This window comes from Lepisma saccharinum, chromosome 6, assembly GCF_977018435.1.
Source record: "Lepisma saccharinum chromosome 6, izLepSacc3.1, whole genome shotgun sequence".
Taxonomy (NCBI): domain Eukaryota; kingdom Metazoa; phylum Arthropoda; class Insecta; order Zygentoma; family Lepismatidae; genus Lepisma; species Lepisma saccharinum.
In genome coordinates, this window is record NC_139234.1 from 92821718 (window position 1) to 92839435 (window position 17718).

The following is a 17718-nucleotide window of genomic DNA, read 5'->3' on the forward strand; positions in this document are numbered from 1 at the left end:
CATAATAATTACACAAAAATTCTCATCATAACAGATGCTTTAAGCGTATTAATGGCACTGAGTTCCTCATATCCTCAGATTTGTAAACATCCTTTATTCATCATACTTATAATCCAACAAACTCAGTATGCTAATGGAAGAAATATCAACGTCCAGTTTAGTTACGTAAAGGCTCACCAAGTAAACACGGGAAATGAACGTGTGGACACATATGCCAAAGCCGCTCGATCATCGGAAACTACCTCACTTGCGAGACTTCCATACACGGACCTTCTTCCAAGAGTTAAATATAAACTTCAAGAAAAATGGAAACAGTGGTGTATAGAACAATTTCAATCCACGGGCAACACATATAAATGGTTTGCAGAACATTCACAAAACAAACCTTGGTACTACCCATATAATTTTCCAAGATCAGTTATTACTTTTATAATACGTCTACGTACAGGTCATGTTCGCACTAATGATAATTTATCACGACTACATATTACAACAAAACAAGCCTGCGCATGTGGAGAAGATAATCAAGATGCTACACATCTCTTTTTACAATGTCCCAATTTCGACAGAGAACGAGATAAATTATATAGTGGTTTACGTCGAAATAGAATTCCATTCCCTACATCTCTTACTGCCCTGCTCGCGGACCCTACTCCTCCCACCATATGGCTTCTTTATGGATATGCAAGAAGATGTAATTTGACGATCTAACAAACAGTATAAATAAATATCAATAGATGTTTTTTTTTCATTCTTGTGAAATATAAGTGAATAGCGAACTAAATACATAAAAAAAAATAAAAAAAAAACTCAGGAAGATGACTAAAATCGACTACCAGTTGATAGGGTCAGAAAAAGAAGAAGAAGAAGAATTCTAATCTGTGAGCAAGGCGTTGTGATAAAAGTGTAGTCATTGAAGTGTCGACTTGTACATGAATAATATATTATTTCTTTTACTCTATACCACTCTATGGTTACAGTTAATTTCATGGGACAGAGCGCGACGAAAACTAATTGGAATGTGAATGAATACTCTGAAAGATATTTGCAATTGAAAAGAAACTTTTGTTCCTCTGTAATATCATGCTGCAGCACGGGACAAAGTATGATAACCAGCATGGAGAAAACTGGTCCGCAAAATATGAATGAACGTTTGTTAGCCAAGTTTTTGTTTGTTCGTCTCATATGTCTATGGGAGACATGGTATTTGAGTTGTTTTGGAAGAGGATGCGAGAATTTAGTTGACGATATGATGTTCGATTAGGCGCTGAAGTACGATATAATAGTTTTTTTATAAACTTCATAAAGAATCGCGATGGTCCAAGATCACATTGGGTAATTCCAAAGTTGGGTAAGTTACTAAAAAGAAAGTAACGTGCTGCACTTATTTTGCTTCCCAATATAACATGCTACCGTTATTTTGTCATACAATGAAGATATTTAACTGTTTACATAAGCATACTTTTTTTCTCTCTCGCTAGTGTATGCCAGGTCGGTAACCGAGCGCATTAGGATGTCTACTAGTCAAGAAATAGGCCGCGGTGGCTCAGTCGGTAACTTTTTAACTGACTTCCGGTGGCATGAGACCCAACCTGCTGATATTTTAAAAGCAGCACAAAAACTAAATAATTCAAAATCAGAAGACTTTTATGGAATGTCGAACTTTATTTTAAAAAGAATCATTGATATTCTGCAGTACCCACTTTGCATTCTCATAAACTGGATGATGTATTGTGGGCACTTTCCTTCCTGCCTCAAGCTCTCAGTCGTCATACCCGTGTATAAAAAGGGTGATAAATCGATCCGCGACAATTACCGTCCTATATGACTTGTTCCCATTGTCTCCAAAATTATAGAACACTGTTTATATAATCAACTCGATAGCTATTTCACAAATAATAATTTATATACAAGTGCACAATATGGTTTCAGAGCCCATCTATCCACTGTGAAAGCGAATGAAACCATTGTCTTCACAGTGGTAGATGCATTTGAATCCAAACTTTCTGTAAGTGCAACACTTATTGATCTGATTAAAGCCTTTGACTCTGTTTCCTATCAAATATTAATAAAGAAATTACACTTCAATGGCATCAAAGAAACTGAACTTGCTCTAATAAAATCCTACTTATCAAATAGACAACAAATGGTCACTGTAGACAACATAAAATCAGAATTCTTAAATATAAAAACTGGAGTTCCACAAGGTTCTGTCCTCGGCCCATTGTTGTTCAATATTTATATAAATGACTTACCTAATATTACTCCTCATAAGACTGTTTTATATGCAGATGATACCACATTCCTTACAGTGGGCAGTGACAAATTTACAGTTGAGAAGCTTGATAAGGAAATAGAGGAAAGGTCCACTTTTTGGTTTGAAACAAATCAACTTACAATTAATGAAAATAAAACAGAGAAAATATTTTTTACATTAGGAAATGGCCATGAATGGACTTCTGTAAAACTTCTTGGTTTACACTTAGACTCCAAATTATCTTGGGAGTCGCAAACAAATCACCTATGTTCCAAACTTGCCAGGGTGGTATTTCTACTTAAAAAGCTTAGAACATGCATTAGCAAGGATTTGTTGCTGCAATCATAGTATGCATATTTTCATAGCCTTCTGACTTATGGAATTCTCTTGTGGGGAAACTCATCTGGTGCTGGGGATGTATTTATCTGGCAGAAAAAAGCTTTACGAAGCATGGCAGGAGTCTTTGATCAGTCTGTTTCCTGTAAAAATCTCTTTAAAGAACTAAAAATAATGACTGTGCCAAGCTTATATATATTTACCTGTCTAGTGTATACAAAAGAAAATGTACATAATTATAACGCAAGACACACTGTGCACAGACACAATACAAGATTCTGTTACAAGCTCAACACCATGAATCAGATTAAGTAAAACACAAAATAGTTATAAGTATTTAGGAATTAAGTTATACAACATGTTACCAGAAGCTGCTCACAGTCTCTCTCTTAAAAAATTTAAAAGTGTACTTCAACCCTGGTTAAAAGAAAAGGTTTTCTACAATCTAGAAGAATTCGAAATCCATCCCAAAAATGATTTAATATTCTAGAATGTATTGTATTGTTTATTTCCTGTTTTATGAATTATTGTTATGTATATTGCCACTGCCATATTTATATTATTTCATCGCCACTAATATTATAATTGTCTTATGTCTATGTACTCTTACTTTATATATGCATATACTCTCATATTAGTATCTATAACATATTGTAGTTCCATGTAATCCATCTCTCTATATATAATTATATATTTACATATAAACAATAACAAATATGTAACCAAAAACTGACGACATATATTGCATTGTACAATGTCTAATGATGAATAAATATATTGTATTGTATTGTATCGTCTGACTACCATACTAAAGGTCCCGGGTTCGATCCCCAGCCGGTTCAAATCCGGGAACTTTTCTAACGATGGAAGCAGCCCCGGCGCCCACCCAGCATCGAATAACATGGGTACCTGGGGGAAACCCTGGGGGGTAAAGACGGTCAGGGGCATGGTGCTGATCACATCACCCCCACTCACGACCGTATCAAGAAAGTGTGGGGCGTTACCCCCACACCCCCTTCATGGCATGGTGCTATGCACAGGGAGGCGCTTTACTTTACTTTTTTTTACTAGTCAAGAAATCCTGGAAACGTCAAGAAAATTTACTGTTTTTTTTAAAAAAATCAACTGATTATTTTCTACTAACCACAAAGACATTGGTACAATCGAACATCGATTTTTGGTAAATTTCTCGTAAGGGACAGACGGATTTCATCAAATTTATAGGAGAAATTGCTTACCGAATGCAGTTTCTTTATACTTCTGGAAGTTCGGGGAAGTGTTTTCTTGCATCGTGCATTGAATTTTGCCGGTAAATTATCTATTTTTCGATATAAATGTGTGACCAATGCACGAAAGCTCTTGCATCCATTTACTTCCAGGTGGATGTAGCCTGTGTGTGATGACATAATCCCGTTCAGTGTTTCCAAACATGTGTTTTTGTAACTGAAGAAGGTATGTTTCCGCAAATGGTTTGGGGGCCTATGTGTCAATGGTCCGTGGGGCTATGCGAGAATGATGTGTTGGGCTACGCATATTTTTTTCGAAACCAATTTTTAACTATTGTAACCTATACGTGACCCTACCTAACCTAACCTTACTGGAAATGGTTTGTGGGGATACGTAGGTATTTTTGGGTACAGTGGGTGGAAACACTGTATGTGGAGTATGGTAGTGAAACTGTGACCGCCATTTTGTGTGTTACCGAAGGCAACAAGAAACGAAGAAAACTTACTCGATATGTCGCAAATAGAGCTTATTTCCGTGAAGGAAGCAAAATTCCAACTTCAGCAATGTTTCTCAATGCAGAATACGTAAGTACGAATCTTCAAAATAAATGAACTAGCAAATTTCAGCTGTCTGTCCCTTACGAGAAATTTACCGACTAATTATCGCAGAATTTTGGCAATCATTATCACACGCAATTTGAACCTTCCTTAAAGTATTGAGCACTTTTTGGATTTCGAAAAAAGTTATTTATGTTGAACAAAAACAATTCAAAAATTATCTTATGAAAGCATGCGCGCTTCTATGGACAATGTAGTGACAAGCGACTGTAAGTGTCGTAGACTAGCGGGAATTTTTATAGAACTAAATCGGAACCTTAGTAGAATGCATTTATGGACTTTATTTGAATGCTAAGAGAACCAAACCTGGCATGCCTAACGTAACTATGAAAGCATATATTGAACAAAATCTTAAGTACTCGCTAAAACTCCACAGTATGTGTTAAACAGAAGTAAATCGAACCACGTTAAAATTGCATTCGTAGCATGATGAAATCGCAATAAATCAAAAGGAACTTGTGCCGGCATTTTTTTCATGGATAGATTTCTATTTACTATGTCTGTTAACACATACTTCTGATATTGAGCGTTTACTTACTGTGTGTTTGCTCGAGAATGGGTTTTCACTTCCGTATGCTCCTATTTAAGTATTCTCTTGCAACAAACCATTTGTTTACTGACATCTTGCTTACGGATTGCTCATACCATCTACATCACTTATGTGGTGCGAATGGGTTTCGTAGTTAGGTTAGGGGAGTATCATTTAGGGCTCTAAATGCTTTCATGGTTAGGTTAGGTGAGCCAGGTTAAGGGTTCTTGGCATTACAATAATTTCCATATATGCTTTCAATGTCTCATCATGTTGATGCTGGTCTCAGGCACAATATCCCTTCAAGCTTCGTGTCAGCAGTAGTCTGTGCAGGGATATTTGCGTAAGGTACCTTTTACATCTTTGCCGATAAATATAACTTTTTCAGTGCTAATTACATACTTTCAGAAAGATTCAAATTTTTCCAGTATTTTGAGATACTTTATACTTTCTCCTTATTGTATGAACGAAAAAATGTCTTGTCGAATGGAAACAGGTGCTTGCATAAGGTACTTTTTGTTTTTTTTTCCTCTGCTGATAGATTGCACTTTTCAGAACTCTAGAGGCTGGTAATTACTTTCACCAAGATTCAGATTTACTGTAAGAATCATTTCTACTATTCTGCAATACTTCATCTTTCTCCTATGAAACTTTGAAAAAAATCGTTCAACATTTAGAACCGTTACCCAGTATTTTTGTCGTAGTCCACTAGAAGTAGGTTTTTTGGCTAAAAAAAGGTACTACTTTACTATACCAGAGAGACCTATCAATGATTTATTTTGCAATTTTTTACATTGCTAACGTACTCTTCTGCATTGCGGAAAATTTCTTTAGGTGAAATAATGAATTTATAACGAAAATAATGTCTATTTCTTACATTAACGAGTACTTACTGTTGTTCCTTATTTCCCACACACCATCCACAGGTAGCCCCAAAAACAATTGACGTTAGCCCAAAAATTCACGATAGCCCCACGAACCATCACGGGAACGAGGTATGCCTACTAGGTTAGGTTAGGCCTGTTAGGTTAGGTTCCATTAGCACTCCTTTCGTTCAATTTAGCATATATGGACAATACGATGGCATATTGTGCTCTCGTGCAGAAAGCAAATGGCGGCAGCAGCAATAGCACGTCTGAAATAGATTTTCGTAGAAAACCACATGCATTCGCATTAAAATGGATCAAAACTACATTCCCGAACATCAACAACGCCAGAGAAAATTATTTGCGTAAGTACTTTCTCCTGTAAATTTGAAGAAATCCGTCTCCGGTATAGTAAAGTGTTACCAAAAAAAAAAAGAAGTTTTAAGTTTGTTGTGAACAAACTATTGTAGAGAGTCTTTAATGGTCGTACTTTTTACTGTACTAGGGTGCCAAACTCACTCCCAACCTCCTTTACCTTTGAGGACTTGGATTTTTTTGTTTCAGGGTTATCTCCCTTAAAGGGATCAGCTTCACCATGCCTTGGAGTTCCCTTTTTCCCTTGGTTTTCTGTCAGGGTTTTTTCTTCCCTTAGCCTTTGGGGATCCCTCCTTACCACAAGGCAGTGAGTTCCCTCTTTCTTTTTAACCACAAGAGGGAGGTTTACCTTTTCCACCATCTGCGCCGTACCAAAAGGTCTCCTTCTCCGCCGCATCTGCAGTTCAGGTCTGTGCCGTAACCCTGGCTACTGTCCCTTACAAGGTACAGCTCACCTCTCACCATGCCATGAAGGCATATAGGGGGTGTGGGGGTAACGCCCCACACTTTCTTGATCCGGTCGTGAGTGGGGGTGATGTGATCAGCATCATGCCCCTGACCGCCTTTACCCCCCAGGGTTTCCCCCAGGTACCCATGTTATTCGACGTTGGGTGGGCGCCGGGGCCGCTTCCATCGTTAGAAAAGTTCCCGGATTTGAACCGGCCAGGGACCTTTAGCATGGTAGTCAGACACGTTACCGACTGAGCCACCGCGGCCACCATCAGGAGATGATCCCCAATGGAAGTGCAGTGACGTAGCAACAGGCGACTCCACTATTAGAGTTAGGGGAGTGCATCCCGAGTGAGAAACACATGTGGGCTTGCTGTAACCGTTGTAGCAATACAAGTCGTTCACGGTTACCTGGACTAACCCTCTTTTTCGAGTCCTAAAAATGGTCCGGCCAGATTTTTAGGAAAATTTGGAAATGTTCTCTTTTCTGGGATAAAGACAACTGCTTAACTTCAAGATTAGTAACAAAATGTTATTTAATAATAATTGTTAATATTATTTCAATTTCGAAGTAAAGAAATACAACACTCTCGTTTGCAAGTGCAAAGTCAAGAAATTTTTCTTCCAACAAAGGAAAAATGTCGGACTTTTGCATCACTTCTGTTGTCGCCGCTCGTTGCGTAAGGTTTTGATTTCAAAGCATTTGTGATATCTACCGTGGCTCATGGTGATAAGCAAGTTTCTAACAATAGGTAAGAATATACGTGTGATACGCGCCGCAGCTTATTTGAGTTTCAGGACATCAGAATTCAGAAATAAACAATAGTTTTTAACTGCTGTTCTCTTAGTTGTTACGTGGCAGTGGAGAAGTGAAGTTCTGTGGATCAGCGATCTGAACCATGCCGAATGCAAATGTGATTTTAGTAACGACTTACCTTACAAAAATGGTTTCCTGACTTTAGGCCTGGAAGAAACAACTCCAAGGCAGAATGTCAAATTATGTTATTATCTTAAAGTAAGAGACCGAGTTTCACAACCGTATAATGTTGCGGGCATAGTGAATAAATATCAGAATATTCAGACATGCCTATAATAAGGCCTATTATTAGTTATACGGAAATGGTGTGAAATTGTTTTACAGGGGTGTGTGATCTATAAGCTCACCAAATGCTGTATATTCTTTTCAGAATTCTAAATAATGCACAGGATATGCAATACAAAAGTATTCTGGCGACTGAAAGAAAAGCAGCAGACTGTTGCTGCGGACACACACTTTGCGTAATTGATGCAAATCAACTCCCACACACTTTGAAAATGATACTAGACCACAGCGGAATTCTTTCTGCTACCTCTAAAATCTGCAAATGGACTGCTCCTTCCCTTCACCCCCGCTCCCCGTCTCCCCTCGTATGGGGATCTTCTCGTAAGCGGTGAACTGTACTACCATCTGGGCCCCGTGCTTGCCACTCCACGTGCGCTTGCTATGAAGATCAACAAAATAGTGCATCCAGGACAGTAAAAAATGGAGAGAATTGTTGAGAAGGCCAAAACTTTCAGTGTATGAAGTTGTAGTGCCTTATGAAGAAAAAGAAGTGAACAAACTATACTTCATTTCGGTAAACTGAATATTGTTAGTAGAAGATGCAGAGCAAATTTACAATACCGAACCCTTCCCAAATTTTTCTAATATTTCGCATACTCACTAATTGAGGCCTCCTAAACACGAACACAGGGGGTCACCTGTAGAAATTGCAAAATAAGTGAAATTGAGTGGTCCGCGATTGGCACGATTGCTCATTATTTACCGGAAGATTTTGCATTTCGAATACTTAAGGAGCAAAATATATATTCCTGACATTACTACGACCACAAATTTTTACTATGGTTACCTAACCTTACCGTGAATGGTTCATGGGAGACTCCGTGCATGGTTTTACGACTTTTAACTATGTTTGCTTAACCTAACCTAACCTTATCGAGGATGGTCAGTGGGGCTATCCGTGAATGGTTTTGTGCTAATTGTGATAACGAACCGATAAAAAAATCTTATTTTCATAGCACTTTAACGGCAAACGCTCTTCATCGAAGACGCCTGCAATTTTACGATCGATGCATTGTTGCCAAAATTACCTGTAATGAAATCAGTTCACATTCCACATGCTGATCAATACATGCACTGTCCTTGCTCAAGTTTAGAACGTGCTGCTGTGGACATATGTAAGCACCTTCTTTGGGCAAAATATCAATTTCATAAGTTTGTTGATTAGCCCACGGCCATCCTCCTGCACACTCCACCTAACAATCTGTTGTTCTCTTCCACCATTCTTACACGATCCATGCTCTCCAAGACTGAAATCAACAGTGTGGCAATGCTGTAGACATCGTAACTAATTACGAATGTCAGTTGTTCATATCAACAAATATGGTTTCCATACTTTTATATGGAGAATCATTGCGAGAATAGAAAAGCTTATTTTACAACTTCTACATGTTAATGAACAATTTCTACACCTCACCCCAACATGTTAACCTCAGATAAATCTTCACGACTAATTATTTTGCGAATATAAGCAGTAGCATAGAAATTACAGGAGGGTCCGGTATTGTAAATTCTTGCAAAGGGGTCATGTTTTAAACTATTAAGACTATTGAAATTGCTACAGTAAATGGCTATTGGCATTTAGCACTTTCTTGTTGCAATTTTTTGATTGTGTTCGGTTGATATTAGGATTAGTACATATGGACCATGTTAAAGTTACAGTGGTGTAAGTCACATTGTCTTTGTTTTCCAGAAAGTAGCAAAATGCAAAAGTTACTGTGATAAATTCGGGAACAAAAATCTTGTAATGTTATCATTTCAAGGGTGTCAACTGAATCTAAATGTACCATAGAGGCTTGAATTGAATGGAATTTGTACAATGGTTGCAATTTTACTGCTGACAAAAATGACTTGCACAACTGTGTATGAACATAGCCAATGACTTACACCAGTGTATTTGTCAACAAAATGGATATAAAGTGAACTTGAAAACCTCAAACAAAGAATTTATTCTTATTAAAAATAAGTAATTGTTATTACAAATGGACAAAAATCAAAGACTGAATAAATATTCATTCATAATTTTGTTCTTGCTCTGGATCCACAATTTCCAGTGCACCAAGATCATCAGGTGGTGTTTCCTCACAATCAAGTGTCGTTCGAAGGGAAAGGAAAAAAAATCATGTTTCACTGGTGGAATGTGTTTCCCTGAAGGTCTATCATGTCCTTCTTCGCTTCCGTAACCAGTCTTCATCGTGGATGCAGCACATCTTGATGAACGCTCGCTAGAGATTATGGTCTACCAGCCCTTGCTGGTCGTAGATTAAGCACAGAAAATGGCATCTTCATTCAGTGTTTCCTTATAGAGAAGAGTGTAAGGACGATCTTTCAGAATCCTAATCCATTGGATCTTCAACCAGTTAATGGTGCAATTATTCTAGTTTTTCTTTCTACGTGTGATACAGTGTTCCAAGTTAGCAACACATTTGAAGTCATGGTCCCATGGTCAACATGTATATATATCTTTTGCTTCTGCATTTCAGAATAATACTATACCAATTCATCAGGAGTCTAAATCAGTTTATTTTTTGCATATAATTCAATCGATCCAAAATCTGTGTCGTTTGGAAGGTAAGAGTGGTCACTTACCATAAACTTATGATCAACGATTTCTGCACAGTTGTTATTTTGTTATTGCTCTGCATAAACTTCATCAAGTATAATGGTAACTTGAGCTTACGATTTTGTCCTGTACATACATCACTGTACATCAGGGTGCAGAATTTCCGGTTTGGGGCCGGGACTAAAATTTTGTTGTTTCAAATGTGTGTCACACATGCCCGAACATCTCAATCCAGCGTTTGTACATGGTTCTGGAAAGCGAGCCGATTGAAAACCCTGTGTCCACTCAGTGCCGACACCATCTAATCGGCACAACAGTTCTGCAACTGTTGGGATGCTACCACTTTGGATGCACATGCAAGCCAACCCAACCCATTTTCCCTGCTTTGCTTTTCCTCCACTCTGTTGTTTCCAAATGACGACATTGCAGAAAGTATGTGTGCATCGTGCACCATGCGGACTTGAGGTGAGAAGGGGAGGGGTAGAGTGGAGCAGACCGTGGCGCAACCGAGGCTCCTTGCTTGTGCACTGAAAAACCCTGTTTTCACAGTTGTGAATTCCTCTCGCGCACGCCAGTGTCCAGTCTGTGTTGACAAAAGAATGCGATAAATGCACTTGTGAACTTTGGTTGACATGGTAGTAATGTTCATTCTGTTTACCTTTTTTGGTTCAGTGGTTGTGAGTGAAGTGGTTCCAGAGAAATACATCAGCCTTCTGATTGATGAATGTGTATGTTCGATACATTAATGCAAATGATTGGTCACATCAAGGAGGACATTTTAGGAGTAATAGTGCATCCAAAATCTACTTCTGCTGGTTACTTCACAGCCATAACTAATTATTTACATAAGGCAATAGGTTCAAATAAATACAGAAACAGGTGTAACATTATAGGCTTGGGTACTGCAGCAAATATGGTCAGGCACAAATCAGGATTGGCTGTGCAAATGAAAGCTATTTGTAATAAAATGATAAACATTCACTGCCTTGCACACCGTTTGCAGTTAGCTGTGGGTGTGGTGAAGTTAAATATCTTAGAGCATTTGATTCCGTGATTAGGAATATTTTTCAGTGTTATCATGGCTCTGCTAAAAGACTTCACCTCTTGAGAGAAACAGCAGAAGTTATAGGAGAAGAAATTCTAAAACTGAGTGATATCCACACTGTTAGGTGGTTAGCCAGCAAAAAGTGCTTATGAGCTCTCTTGCAGTCATGGAAAGCTGTGATGGCGCTAAAGCTAAGGGTTTGCTGAAAAGTTTGAAGCAATTTAAATTTGTTAAGCTTCTGTACTTCCTTTTGGATTTCTATTGAACCCTTTAACCTTCGAGCTGGCGCGCCTGCGCAAAATTTACGCCAAAAGTAATTTTCTTTAATTTTCTTGTGTTTCCTTTGAATTTGTCGACCTATGCTTTTTATGTATTCCTCAAAGAGGTATTTTGTGTTGCATATTAGCAGTCATTGTTACTAATCCATATGTTATACTCTGTCAATTGTTGTTTATTTCAGATCAGAACACCGTGTCGTAAAGTTTGCGCTGCGCGCCTGCTCCTGTTCTGTAATTTTCTCGTCAGGTCATTGTTGAAAATGAGTCGACAAAACATAGACGTGAGCGAAATTCAGCGTATCCTTGAAGTTTCTTCTGATGAAGAGGGATCACATTAATTGGACAGTGATAGTGACTTAAGTGACGAATATATAGAAGTCAATCAATATGACAGTGAATCATTTAGTATCATTCATTATGAGCAAGGATTTTAATAATATAAACGTAATTTTTTTTGGGTCTACATTTATTTATGTCATATCTGAGGTAAATATAAATGAAACATATTGAAATACAAGTTAGAATGCTGAAAAAAATTAAAAAATTACTTGTAACATTTAGGTTTTTCAGCAGGAAAATCTGTCGTAAAAAGTACGACATGCGCCTGCTGATGAAAAGCATGGTGCGATATAAATAGGTAATAAGTTACGTACTGTATTTTTTAAATCTTTTTCAGCATTCTAACTTGTATTTCAATATGTTTCATTTATATTAACCTCAGATATGATATAAATAAATGTAGACCCAAAAAAATTTACGTTTATATTATAAAAATCCTTGCTCATAATGAATGATAATAAATGACGTAAAAAATGTGTCACGCGCCCGCTAGAAAGTTAAGCGTGGCACTACAAAATAAGAATCTTTTGATTGCATCTCTGAAAATAAGAATTGAACACTGGATAACCTAGAATCTGATGTTGGACCAAGCAAACAAGATTTATTGGACCATGTATCAATTTCAGGAAAGATCAGGGATGTGCAGCTCACAAACATTCAAAATGGAGAGCAAGAGTTTGAGACTGTTAGATGAAACTTAATTAACAATGCGAAGGTGTACATCACAGAAAGACTGCAATCTATATCAACAGATGTGATTGCATCTCTGTATGTTTTCGACACTTGGGTTGGCCTCCCAAAGAAAATATTCTTCAGATTGGGATAGAAGAAATAAAGCTCTACATGTACTTAACCCGAGCCTTTATAATGAGAAAATGGATGTTCTGTTAGCAGAGTGGGCAGAATACAAACTTTTGTTTTCTTCTCTGACTTTGAATCAGATGCTGGAGAAGATTCACAGTGAGGAGTGTTCAACAAGATTCCCCAATTTGCTACAGATTTTGACACTTTGTGCTGTTCTACCAGTGAGCACAGCTTCATGTGAGATAGGTTTCAGCTGTGACAACAGACTCAAGGCTACTTACAGGAACTCTCTGAAGACTGAGACACTGGATGATTTGCTCCGAGTTTCCGTAAATGGACCATCCCTGTCAGAGTTTGACCCAGCAGCTGCGATTGATAAGTGGTACTTCAGTGCAGAACGACAGCACTACACAAACATTAATTCCTAACTTTTTAATAATTGCTCATATTTTTATTATTTATCAATATAAAATAGTGGTGACCAAAGATTTTAGTCCGGCGACTGACTTCAAACTTGAAATTTCATGCCCTGCTGTACATGATAGTGTGCTTTGGTGATGAAGCTCTTGATTCAAGATGTTTGATAATGCAGGAACCAATCTCTTGTGACCCTCGAGAAGCGATGGTCTCATCCCAGCAGTACATAAACCCAGCACTTCTAATAATAACCCAGAGCGCGACAGCCCTTGAGAGCCTTGGCTTACCTACCGACTGCTGAGACTGAGACACTGGAGTGTCTCCCTCCCACACTGTTCCTCCGTCACCTGTTATAGCGTGGAGATCTTAGACCAGTATTGGGGTGACGGGTGGTCAGCCCGTCGAACCCCCAGCCGTTGTTGTAGGTCTTCTCGACCGGGTTACCGCTCACTCATTCGGAGCTCCCCAATTTCCTCACGATGGTGGGTTGCCACCAGCCCTATACGTAGGCTGAATAAATGTCGACCAGAGCCGGATTCGAACCTACGCTGTCCCGCAGCGAATGATCTTAAGACGAGTGAACGCCTTAACCCGCTCGGCTACGGAGGAGGACAAGCACTTCTAGGATTCCAAAATTTTAAGTATACATGTTCCCCTTGTAGTACGAGGGTCACTATTTATATTTTGAGCCTAACAATGAAAAAACAGGAGTTTGGCATTGAAAACTGCGTTATTGTTTTTCGAAGTATTCTCCTTTATGGTCAATACACTTTTGCATTCGTTTGAACCATTTGTCAAAGCAGTTTTTCCAATCTTCTTGAGACACCTCCATAATATGGTTTTTGAACGCATCAACGGCATCTTCCGCCGACGAAAATCGTTGTCCACGCAATTTATTCTTGACATTCGGGAACAAGAAGAAGTCATTGGGTGCCAAATCAGGACTGTACGGCAGATGACCCATCAATTCGATTTTTTGACTGTTCATAAAGTCGGTTGTTAGATGAGATGTGTGACAGCTGGCATTGTCTTGATGAAGAATGATCCGACTTAGTTTGTTTGTTTTCCGTATTTGACCGAAGACCTCTGGCAAACAAATTGTTGTGTACCATTCAGAGTTGACCGTTCTATGTTCCTCTAAAGGAACAGTTGCCACATGACCAGTTTGGATTTCTTGATGAACTTCGTGGGCATCTTACATCAGGTTCTTTTTGGGTGATCAAACCACATACCCCATTTTGCTCACCAAAAGTACTCATATTCCAGAATGAATGAAAAGTATCCTTCCTTGCTGTTTCTGGTACGTTATCCACACACTTCTTCTTACATTTACAATCATAGTTTTGAAACACCTTACCTTCCACTTCTTTCCCTCTAGAAGAGATGTATGGCAAACCTGAATTTCGGGCTTTCTTTCACTTCTCAGCTTTCCTACCATGTATCTGTCTTTTCCTTATCCTCTTCGGTCTTTGGTTTTCCAGATGTTCAGATGATGGGCCAGCAGTAGGAACTGGGCCAGGATGGGGTCTGCAGACTGGTGCGTTATCATCTTCTTCTGAAACAATAAACAACTATGGTATTTATACACATACTACCTTAGCGCACTTACTATGTATACACACTTTTAACTACTTACCTACCTACCCACCTTTTCAACACTATTTTTTATAACACACGTTTATCTGCCAAACATTGGTATGGAGGAAACTTGCCTTCTTTTTATGGGGAACTCTCTTCCTTCCTACTCTGGCTTCCATTCATCACCGGTCTCAAGATCGTCTAATGGATCTCGAATACTTTCGTCAGAATACATTGTTATTGTAGCAAGCCTACGCAGAAGTGCGGAGTCAGTCGGCACTCTGGAAGTGTTTACAAACACAGTGGTGTAAGTCTGACTCACACACCTTTGCTGATCAACACAACAGCTGTTTCCTTTATCACTAGAACTTCCACTGCCATCTGTTGGCACCACTGTAACTTTAACCCATCCATATATTACTAAATGTGACTGCAATTATGTATTATTTATGCTTTGATTGTATGATGGTTTCTAGGGATGTGCCGAAGCCGATTACAGATGTATGAAAATCGGCAGAAATTGACATCGGCATCGGCAAGAATCCAATATTTAAACCGGTACAGATTATACTAGAGTTTTTACCTTCTAATAAGTTTTATATTTTAGTTTTGTAAGATTTATTGAAAATTGGGTTCTGATTCATCGTCATTGTAGAGTTTTTGTAATAAAATTATTGCAAACTTCCATTCAGAGGATCAACCTAACTCAAAATCAGAAATAAAACAGTACATTGCTGAAGCAACTAGTCCACGTGAACAGGATCTGCTGTTGTATTGGAGATTCAAAAATGAGTGTTCAAACCTGAAGCAAGTGCTGCGAAAATACTTGGGCATACCTGCTGCATCAGTATTCAGTGAACGAATGTTCGGAGTTGCTGAACAGATTTACGATAAGAGAAGAAGTACGTTACTTTCAGAAGTGCTTCCAAAACTCGTTTTTCTGAAGTTGAATCTAGCAGCAGTAAATTTCCAACATAAAGAACAGTAATTCATTTTGCATTTCAAAGAACTGCTTGTGTACTAATGTTAAATCTCTTGAGAATCTATGTTCTTCTTTAAAGTTCACATAACCACTTTTTGTAGATGCAAATGTACATAGCAAATTTATTTTTGTCATGCTGAAAAGAACATTCCATTTCTGTTTAATAATCTTATGTATCGGAATCGGTTAAATATCGGCATCGGTATCGGTTCCAAAAATTATCGGTGAGTACATCAGCATTGGTAAATTGTCAGCTTCGTCACATCCCTAATGGTTTCTTTGTTTACCATAAGTTATACATGGCAAGTATCATGCGATAGCTCACTCTTAATGCCTTCCCATATCCAACAGTCAGTTTTTGTTCAGTTTCCTTTCTCGTTATTACGTTTAACATGTGAAGTTGAAGTTGTTCAAAATTCTTGGTTATGTGGGATTATAAGCTTGATGTTTAGCTAAAATGTAGTGACCTTCTTACATGCATGTTTAAATACATGAATTGTAATCATTACGTGGTCTGGAAAATCTTGGTTCTTGGCTGATAAACCTGGAAAAGTCAGGGAATTTTGTTTTTGCAAAATTGTAGTCATTCTGGTGGTTGACTGTCAGACTGACCACCGAACTTCCAGAACATGCATGTTATATATAAGTGACACTTTACAAATTTCATGTAATCATCACTCATCCTCATTGTTTCGATTACTCAAAAGTGGCAGAAAAGGATGCTAAATAACAAAAATCAAATCAAATCTGTAATCCATGTTTCATCCTCCAGTTTTGAATTTAACAAATTAATGCAAACAGACTGTCTCGCACCGTGGCCGTTATGGAGTACTGCATGGGACCACTTTCACTTGATCATACTCGTTCGAGTCTCCCACGAGTGCATAGAATCAAATATCATGTCAGTGTAACAATTATCATAGAAATCTATGTGTAAAATGTTGCCCTGGTACTTTCAGCCCATTATAATCTATTCATTTACATATATTTGCTATGTATTGGCAAGAGAGACTAAACTACATTTTAACATGGAGATGCTGACTATGTTCCCTTAAATTTTAGTTTCACCGTGTCTTTCATTTCACGTTTATTATTAGAAGGCAAACTGCCACATGTAAATTATGGTTATATGTGAACTACTGGGCCTCGAGTGTATACCAATTGTTTTGCCTGTTTGAGCATTATAGTTATCAATTCTGTACGCTATCTAGCATCATCCATGCAAACTATTAGACTCTTGAGCATAAAGCCCTCGGTGCAGCACTCTAGTGGCCATGCAGCCTAAGGTGCAAGCTTTGAGCTCCAGCTGTGGGATGCACAGCTCCTGGAGGAAGCGTAGCAAGTTTTATCCTGAGATTTCGGCCTGTGTATGAGACTGGTGGCCACCCACCACCGTGAGAAAATTGGGGAGCTACGGATTAGCATAACCCTGTTGAGAACCTACAACAATGACTGGTGGTTGTCATGCTGACCGGTTGGATGATCTCTGATGGCAGTCAGTAGGTAGGCACTGGCTATCCAGGCTCTTATGTCATGAGTTATTATTTTGAATGCAAGCAGAGTAACAAATCAACCGTAATTTTGATAATGCATTACCAAGTAACTCATGACTTGCGCCACAATACTCATGGCTCTGCAGTTCAAGTATAATCGTGATTCACACCTGTTTGTATACTTCTGTTTGGTTAGGTAGCACATATTTCAACTGTCTAATCATATAAAATGTGATACTTTATGTGAACAGGAGTGTACATGCATCAAATTCTAGAACAAATTTTTACTATGGTAGGTGGTGTTAGGGCCGGTTTATCAATGTCTGATCAAATTTTTGGTCAGCCAACCACCAGTTGGAGTTCACCTCCAGTCTTAACCAACACCGGGTTTTTCAGTGTAAATCTTAGGCAATTATTTTGGAATTCATGTCATCCAGCCCTCAAAATTGGATTTTCCAAATGT

The 17718-nt window shown here is 38.4% G+C and overlaps 1 protein-coding gene across 1 annotated transcript in view; it reads left to right on the forward strand.

The window, feature by feature from the left end:
* The first annotated feature begins 1133 nt into the window (after window positions 1-1133).
* LOC145988930 (helicase POLQ-like) overlaps window positions 1134-17718 on the forward strand; it is a 108809-nt gene continuing 92224 nt past the window's right edge. The window contains exon 1 of the mRNA XM_083124228.1: window positions 1134-1351. The gene's annotated coding sequence lies outside the window, so the exon portion shown is untranslated. The remainder of the gene's footprint in view (window positions 1352-17718) is intronic.